The sequence below is a fragment of the Aptenodytes forsteri genome, unplaced genomic scaffold (assembly GCF_000699145.1).
Source record: "Aptenodytes forsteri isolate BGI_AS27 unplaced genomic scaffold, ASM69914v1 Scaffold255, whole genome shotgun sequence".
Lineage (NCBI taxonomy): Eukaryota > Metazoa > Chordata > Aves > Sphenisciformes > Spheniscidae > Aptenodytes > Aptenodytes forsteri.
Genome location: NW_008794888.1, coordinates 1,362,174 through 1,371,428, shown reverse-complemented (window position 1 = coordinate 1,371,428; position 9,255 = coordinate 1,362,174). Strand labels below are relative to the sequence as shown.

The window sequence follows — 9,255 nt, the reverse complement described above, 5'->3', positions numbered from 1 at the left end:
AGGTGTCCCTGCCCACGGCAGGGGGGTTGGACTAGATGGCCTTTAGAGGTCACTTCCAACCCAAACTATTCTATGATTCTATGAAGTGGTTAAAAAAACCCCTCTTTGTTTTTTTCATTAACGTTAGCTTTTCCAAAAAAAGTCCAGTTAAGTTAATTTAACTTATTTGGCTAAACAGAAGGAAGTGGGATTAATTCTTTCCACTACAGATTCTAAGATTCATGAAGTTACATAAAAGTTCCTTTCTAGACTAAATGTATCTGGAAAAAAATATGTATTGGTGCTGATTATAATTCTTAATGCTATTGTATGTGTAGCTGTTTAAATTCTGCACTCTATAACAGAATATAATTAATGGATGATCTTTGAAAGTCTTACACTTACATCTCGTGAATCAACAGCAGCATACATAATATCCATCCATCCTTTGAAAGTAGCCTAGAAATAAAATACAGTTGTTTGTCTTCCCTATAAAAATTCATAATGTGGAAAATAACGAGGTCACAGCATTTGGACCTTAACTTTTAATAAAATCATATCTAAATTTATAAACCACATCTAATAAAACAGGCATAATAAAATATTTTTCATAGTAATACTAGTTTTGTTGAGAAATTATTTTCTAGGTATTAAAAAAATATTAAAAATCAGGCTCTGAAGGTCTCAGCAAGGGCACAGTGTGCCCTTGGAGCTGCAGATGCTTACTTTGCAGATGAAGAATGGTAGACTCAGGTAGACATTAATGCTGGAGATGTTCAGGTAGAATCTACTAGAATCACTCATGGTGACAGCCATTTTATCAGGGTTACAGCATGAGTTGATGGAGTCAGCCACACAACTTCTGGACAGATACCAACATGCATCTGAATGTTTTTGCTATGGCTAAACTGCCATGTATGTTTTGATTATGAACAGAGTCTATTCCTTTTAGTTATGTGGGATTATGATAATAAAGAATTGGCTCCATACTACATGAAACATTGGGTGCCCCAATCTCATATCTTGCATTATTTATGATTCCTTTCCCTAAACCCACTTCCAGGTCTGGAAAATCAAGCCCCTATTAAATAAATATCTGCACTGGAGGCACCAGGTTGATATATTTTTATATACAAAACTTAAAGGTAACCATGCAATACAGTTGTGTAAGCTGTACATCATTACTATGAAGAAATTATTCCACTACTTAACAGTCTTAACTTGCCCATTTTTCCTAGACTTCTTTAAAAAGAGCAAAAAGAAAATATATAAATTTACTTACTACTTGAAGCAGAGCAAGATATCCAGCTCCTACATTATCAAAGTTTACTTTCACATTTTTCCATCGGGCACTTTGATTGTTTTTTATGAGTTCCTCACACTGAGTATAATTGTTGACATCACTGACATCAAACATCTCACCAGTTGTGGTGTTGACACAGTGATAGAATTTGCCAGCAAACAGATTTACTCCCATGATGCTGAAGATGAGCCAGAATATAAGACAAACCAGCAATACATTCATGATAGATGGAATTGCTCCTACAAGGGCATTTACAACCACCTAGTGTACAAATTAGACAAAATAGCCACTTAGTTTATGAACAGAAAAATAAAAATACTTTAAAAATGTTAAAACAGTATTAATACGGAATGTATAGTTAAAATATTACATAAAAAATTTAAGGGGCAAACATTATTTAAGGTTCAATAAAAACACTAATGAGATTGCAAAAAGCAAGAAATAAAATTATATGGAAACCAAGACAATGCAAAAGTCTGAAAAAAACTCCAAAAGCAAAAGAAAACCTGTTAGTAGCAAGATGGATTCTTAGAATGTGTGTGCTCTAGAGAAAAAAAGAGAAATAAATGTTAAATTCCAACAATACAAATCAAAATTTAGAAATAGAAAATAAACTAGAAAAAGATCAAAGAATGATGATGTGGAAGACTGAATAAAAATGTCTGCATTTAAAACTATCATTGCTAATGATTTTATTCTCAGAAACTTTATGTATATGTTGGCACAACTGTATTTTAGCATCTACATACTACGTAACATAATTAAACACATCTTATTCAGTTTTTATTAACATCTTTTACTCTAAGTCTTGGTTTTAAATTGCCTGGCTCACTATAGTTGCTCTTACACTTATCCGTTAGGGTGTTTTTTTAATTGGCTGCATTTAATACAATTGAGCTACTCTATATGGCCAAGCGATAGTAAAAGATCAGATTAAATCCCTCGACAAAAATTTTCTTTTACTTACATATTGTGATTGAACTAAAAGAAAGCTGCAGATATTCAGACAATAATTTTCTACCAAATCAGTAGAGACTGCAGTAGTTTTTTCTGTATGGTTTTGAAAATAGTAGCATTTTTCAATTCACTAATTTGACTGAAAGTAGTCTAAGATCAATAGAGGTTTTGCCCATTTATTGGATAGGGACTTAGGTGTTTGCAGTGCAAATCATGTAAAACATAGTGGTGATGGCAATGTGCCACAGGACACGCTCCCCTACACTAGCTAGTGTGGCCACCTCTAGAATATCAGCAGCCTCAACCCAGACAGGAACCACACTATTTATTTGGAAACTTAAGACCTATGACCAAACTATAAACATGTATTGCAGCATCTGGGTATTTTGAGGTGAAAGATTAAAAGGAGATTTCTCAATAACATTACCTTGTTAATTTTTTATGCATCAGTTTTTCCAGGAAATAGCATAGTCTGCATTTTCAGCAGACAGCTTGTAATAGGTTTTTGTTTGGGTTTTTTTTTGTCAGATTGGCAGAATATGAAAATAATAATTTCCTCAACAGGAAGGATTTACCTGTGTAGGAGGAGAGGTAAGATGGCAGCAGACGCATTCATATGAAGTAAAGGACACTAGTTGAGAAAATTATTTCCCATCTCTCCCCTTCTATACTTCCAACCCCATCCTTATTTCAGGTATCTGTTCAGAGAACCTTTCCCTAATACTACAGCATTTATTGTGGGATTTTTTTCCCCAGGCAGGTAGACAGGGAGCCACAGGAAAGCTTTACTTTCTGCTGTGTCACTGTTCTCAGCTTATTCACCTTTTTTGTTTTGTTTTGTTTGGTTCTATTTGTTTGGTTTGGTTTGGTTTGGTTTGGTTTCCAGCTAATCCTGTTCCATCCTGAACCACTGACAAACTAACAGAGAATAGAAATTAGCTACACATATTTATAAAATAAATTCCCTAGCTGGGAATTTTCTCCTGAACTGGAGAAAAAAACACCGATCCTCTGTTCTAAAATTTCTCATATCCTTTTACTTTTCTATATAGGTCCACAGTTCAATGGAAATTTGAACAGTCAGGGGGCTGGGATAACATAACTATGCAGCAGTGAGCAGGCAAATTTAATGGGCTCAAGGTCTAATCTCCAAATGTAAGCTGTACACGTCTTGTGTATAAGGACATGTTGGAACGCCTTTTTTCCAAACATTCTTGCATGCATTCCCATTCTGGAGTTCTTTGCAGAAGGTATGAGTGTCACACTTCTACATTAATTTTTGTATGCATACATTCATTCAGACTCATTCATCTTCTCTCACCCTCATTCCTTCAAATCGTGACAAGGCTCTTAAAGGTCTTAAAGCTCTTAATGTCCGAAGCGATTTAATGGCACCAAGTTCAGAATAGCCCAAAGCATTGGCTATTAAACTAACCAATGACACCTATAAAAATACAGAAAAAGTATTATTATAAGAATTGTTCTACACTGTTTATTTAAAAGGAATACAGATTCAATCAACAGAAAGATCAACAGTGACAAATGAAAGAACACCATTCTTGCTTATAGTGACATTGGAGGCCCAATCCCACAATTTTCACACTTGCTGGAAAGGCAAGAGGTCATATGAAGGCATGTTTGAAAAAGGAATATATGCTATTAAATGTCTATTATAGCTGGATAGGGTTTAACAGTCAGATGGAAGCACACTGTTGGTGAAGGATAAAATTTTCAGAAATATTTAAAGACAAAATAGCCATACTTTCAGTAACTTCATTCAGGTTCACCCTTCCAAGCAATTTAAAATTCTGAATACATCAGGATAGTTTATTAACTACTGACAATATTATTAATATCTATAATCACTAATAATATGCTAAATGATGTAGTGGTTAATTAGCTTTTGTTATAAATATTACTTCTAAGTCAAACACTCAGTTCATAGCAACAATAGCCAGGGTATCTATGAAATATATATTGACAGAGGTGGTACTTTATCACTTGCCTGACAATGCTCTCAATAATTTTTTCTTCTGTTCTAAGTATAGGAAAACATTATTGGATAGATATTAACAGATGCTAGCATTATAACAGGAAGTGCTTTATTATCTACAATAGTAGTGAGCTCCTGATTCACGTTACCGGGATTTTATTATAAGCCAATCCACTTCAGGAAGGAGCAATTAATTTGCTTCTCAAATAGAACTGATTATTAAACAGTGTTAATGTGAAAAAAATTAATTTACTTACTTTGAGCAGTTTTGGAGACAGGAGTGGGGAAATATCATACCTTACTTATTTTATTCAGTTCTACCACCAAAAGCATAGAAGACACATAAACGAACATAGGCATATTTCAGTCCTTGAAAAAATCCCTCAAATGTTCATTTCTGTACCTCAATCTAGAGAGTTCTTGAAATAATTGGCTGTACAGAAATAGGCATTCACCGATAATGGTGGTAAGATTTTGCCCATTATATGAAAAGGTGGTTGAAAATGTGTTTTCCTATGTTACTTGTATCCATAAAGAACAATTAGATGAATCACAAACACAAGAGTTACAAGATCATGTCTCAAAAGGACAATCTGAGAGCAGATAGAAATCAATTATTCATTACTATGTTGCTATGTAAATTAATCTAACAGAAAATAGTATTTTAGTGAATTCATATCACTCTACCTTTCAGCTGTATTACATGTCAGGATGTAATTCTTTTTATCAAAGGAAAGGCTTATTTTATTGCTGTAATGGATAAGTTTGTAAAGGAACTTGCTGTGATTTATAAGCATATTAAGAAGAAAATCTTACTGATTTTCTGTAGCCTGTAACTGAAGTCTGTTCACTTACAAGAGATAACATTATTGTTTCTGCCATTACATTAATTATTGTCATTAATTGACAATAATAATTGTCATTAAAACAATTTATTTGTCCTGTGATTCTACAGTGAGAGAGTTCTTTTTTATCCTTAGCCACTCTTAATATATTACAGAGATAACAGGACATGGAATTCTCTGTGTTTTTAATGGAATATTAATTGATACACTCACATCAATAAGATACCCAGACATGACAATAAACTTTAGTGTAAAGACAGCACATTTTACAGATTAATAATAAACTATGAAATATATGTTAAAAAAAAATGTCTCTCACTGGGAGAGCAAGACATCTTTGGGTCACAACAATCCCATGCAATGCTACAGGCTTGGGGAAGAGTGGCTGGAAAGCTGCCTGGCGGAAAAGGACCTGGGGGTGTTGGTTGGCAGCCGGCTGAACATGAGCCAGCAGTGTGCCCAGGCGGCCAAGAAGGCCAATGGCATCCTGGGCTGTATCAGAAATAGTGTGGCCAGCAGGAGTAGGGAAGTGATCATGCCCCTGTACTCGGCCCTGGTGAGGCCGCATCTCGGATACTGTGTTCAGTTTTGGGCCCCTCACTACAAGAAGGACATTGAGGTGCTGGAGCGTGTCCAGAGTCAGGGGAGACCTTATCGCTCTCTACAACTACCTGAAAGGAGGTTGTAGCGAGGTGGATGTCAGTCTCTTTTCCCAAATAACAAGCGATAGGACAAGAGGAAACGGCCTCAAGTTGTGCCAGGGGAGGTTTAGATTGGATTTTAGGAAAAATTTCTTCACTGAAAGGGTTGTCAAGTATTGGAACAGGCTGCCCAGGGAAGAGGTTGAGTCACCATCCCTGGAGGTATTTAAAAGACGTGTAGATGTGGTGCTTAGGGACATGGTTTAGTGGTGGACTTGGTAGTGTTAGGTTAACAGTTGGACTTGATGATCTTAAAGGTCTTTTCCAACCTAAATGATTCTATGATTCTATGATCTCTTTTAAAACTGAACTCACATTAATGGCTCATTCATTTTGTACTTTTCTCCCCAAACTACCATGGTGCCTTAGCTACCTTTCGCAAACAAGACTCCATACAATCCAGTTACATAGCTGTAGCTCCTGTAACTTCAGTGGCACCGTGTATAGTTGAGTTTTTAGGTTCTGATTGTAAGTCATTCTCCAGCCTAATTTGTGCTTTCCATTTCAACCTATTTGCAGCTTTCTTACCATGGTGCTAGTGCTCTTACATCATGAACCTGAAGTTATTTCACAGAGAAATACTTCATCTATTGTAAATAACACGTTTTCCTCTGAAGGACAGTTTAAATGAGAGGCAAAGATTTGCTTGGAATTCTATGATATTAATTCTGTTGTATATACAGCATAAGTATAGACTGCTGTTCTGTACTGCTCTGGTTTTCTCAGTCTTCTTAGCTTGGTCTTCTGTCATCTGTTCCACCTGTTTTGTTGCTAATAGGTGAGAAAATAAATGTCTTTATACACTGATAAATAGATGAATTTCTTTCTTTCGAAACAGAAATGCATGCAGATGCAGTAATTTTAAGAAATGAAAATGAAATCAAAATGGTGGAAAGAATTTTTACATTCATCTCCTAAAACCGGAGGGTTATGTGTCCACATTTTTGTGTATGCATCTTCTAATGTAGACTATCTGTTGCAAAAAATGTTTTGAAACTTAGCAGTCACAATGCGCCCTGCTCAAGATCTTCAGTCAGGGTTGCCATCTGAGCCAGATCGTTGGTCATACAGGTCCACATTGACTTTAGTTCTATTTAGGCCTAAAATTTTAATCCGTATGAATTCTGTGTTACTTGCTGAGGAGGCTAATTTATGTGATTTGATTCCAGGTCCTCGGTGGCATATGGCCCTCCTCACTTCCAACACTGCTTATCCGATCTTTCATGTAGTTTAAGTGTTCAGGTATTACACTTAACTAGGAATAAAAATAAACTGCAAGATTTGGAAAAAAAAAATGCAAATATTTTTCTTCCTATTCAGAAGTTAATGATTTTTCTTATTTTTGAAAGACAGATACTGTATTATCAGTTTTCCAGGCAGGCATTTTTGACACTCTTGGAGACAAGACATTGGACCCAATGTAGCCTTTCTTATGCCTTATGTAGCTTTTCTTATGTTATGATCCTATGCGAAGATAATATCGCTTTTTCTGTATGTACTTGGTGAATAACTCTTAATTTATGGTATTTTACTGGCAAGTATTCAAAATTCATTTTGTTTAGATGCATAATTGCAAGCTACCAGATATAACTGCAAGCTATCAGCTTGATTTGCAAGCTACCAATACATAATTCTGTTCCCTAACTCGCTGAACAAGAGCCTTAGGTTTCATGCATATATCATCTGAATATTCCTTTGAATTAATTAATTAATTTCATTAATTTCTGTATTATCCCATGTTATCATAGTGTACCATGTTAGGATACACATAAAGACATATGAGACTGTCTAGGAAGACGAAGTGACAACTCTTTCTGTATCTGGTTTCCCAACACATCAATATGCTCATCTTATTTCTTCTTATTTTGATTATGAAGTTGTCAGGGCAGCAGTTGCCTCTTAGTCTGTGCATACAGGATTTAGTATATTAGTATAATGCGACCCTGATATTTTCCAGAATGTTGCTGCTGAGTTAATTGTTCTGAAAAGCTAATAAAAAGGTTGAGAACACAGTTTAATTAAATTACTTTAACTGTTTTAACAAATAAGCATAAAACATTTTTAGCTGTATGAAGAAATATTATATAAGCCATCGATATGACCAACTTTTAATGTATTATACAACAAGCACAATTGGAGGGTTGTTTTGCTATATTCAGTTGTTCAAAAACTGTACCCATTGGAATTTTATCAGGCCTGAGCAATTTCAGGAAGGTCAAAGATTTCATTCCACTTACAGATTCATTACTGCCCCATAGTATTTGGCAAATACATGATTTGTTTTAAACGTTACATATTTCCATTTCATTCAAGTACAATTTATTAGCACAATAATTTAGAAATAAAGTGTCTATACCAAATTATAAGACTACCTTATAAAGTTTAAAAATATACAGCATAAACCAATATGCACTTAAGATTATCTAAGATTACATATCATAGCAGAAAACTATACAAATTTAATAACTGACAAACTCATTGGGTATTCCCAGATTCCCCATCTCCTTCCCTGATGTCCTATCTCCTAGCTTTCTACGTGGCAAAGAGAACTTAGAGTCATTACAGCTGTACATCAAAACCTAGACATAATAAACTCATGACAGATGGCTTCTGGAAAAAGGGGTAAGAGCAAAAACCAAGGTACAGGATGACATGCTCTATAGCATCTAGTTGTACTGGGTTAAGATATTACTGTCTCAAGCCTTTGCTGGATAATTCTGTCAGAATTCGTCTCCCCAGAAAAAGAAAGTATGTCCCTGCTTCTCAGCTGCCTGCATCCAAAATTCAATCTCTTAGCTTAAACCACTGATAAATGCGTTTGAACTAATTTACCAGATGATTGTGATTTTGGGTAGATAAGGTACTCCACCCAAATGTCTGCTCCTTGCTACTGATATTGTTGCATCCAGCAGAAAAGTGTGGCAGAGACATGGCACGATAAGGTCTTAAACTGAGATAGCCAGATGTACCAAGAGTCATCTGTCATGGCTGTAAACTGACAGAGCTGAAAACTGCCATTTCTTTGTGTAATTATTAAAATCTAATTTGGTCACAATCACTGAGAGCAACTATGGCTATTTCTCACAGTGAGAGACTCACGTATGCAAGATATTAAAGGTCAAAGCCCTAAAGGACTATCAGTGTTTAGTCTTGAATAATTTTAGAGGATGGAATTAAACAATTTGATTAACTTTAGTCACGTCTAATGAAGAAGGGCTCACTGGTGTTGTCACTGGGAGAATGCCACTGAATCACACCTGTTTAAACTACCTGTTAAAGCAGTGTAGATTCTCTGCTTTTCTATAGGAAGATAACATGAGCTCATATTTATTTCAAGTGCTGTCTGGTGGTGCTAAAGGAATTGCTGAATTAGCCTTAGGCACAGTAAGACATTTTTTACCACTTTCTGGAACATTGAATACAATTCTTAAGAAGTAGAAGGTTCCAATCTCATTTAGTCATGCTTTTGTTTATAAA

General features: G+C 35.3%; 1 pseudogene; it reads right to left on the bottom strand.

Annotated features, from left to right (window-relative positions):
• LOC103895336 overlaps positions 1–9,255 on the bottom strand; it is a 60,718-nt pseudogene that overhangs the window by 7,383 nt on the left and 44,080 nt on the right.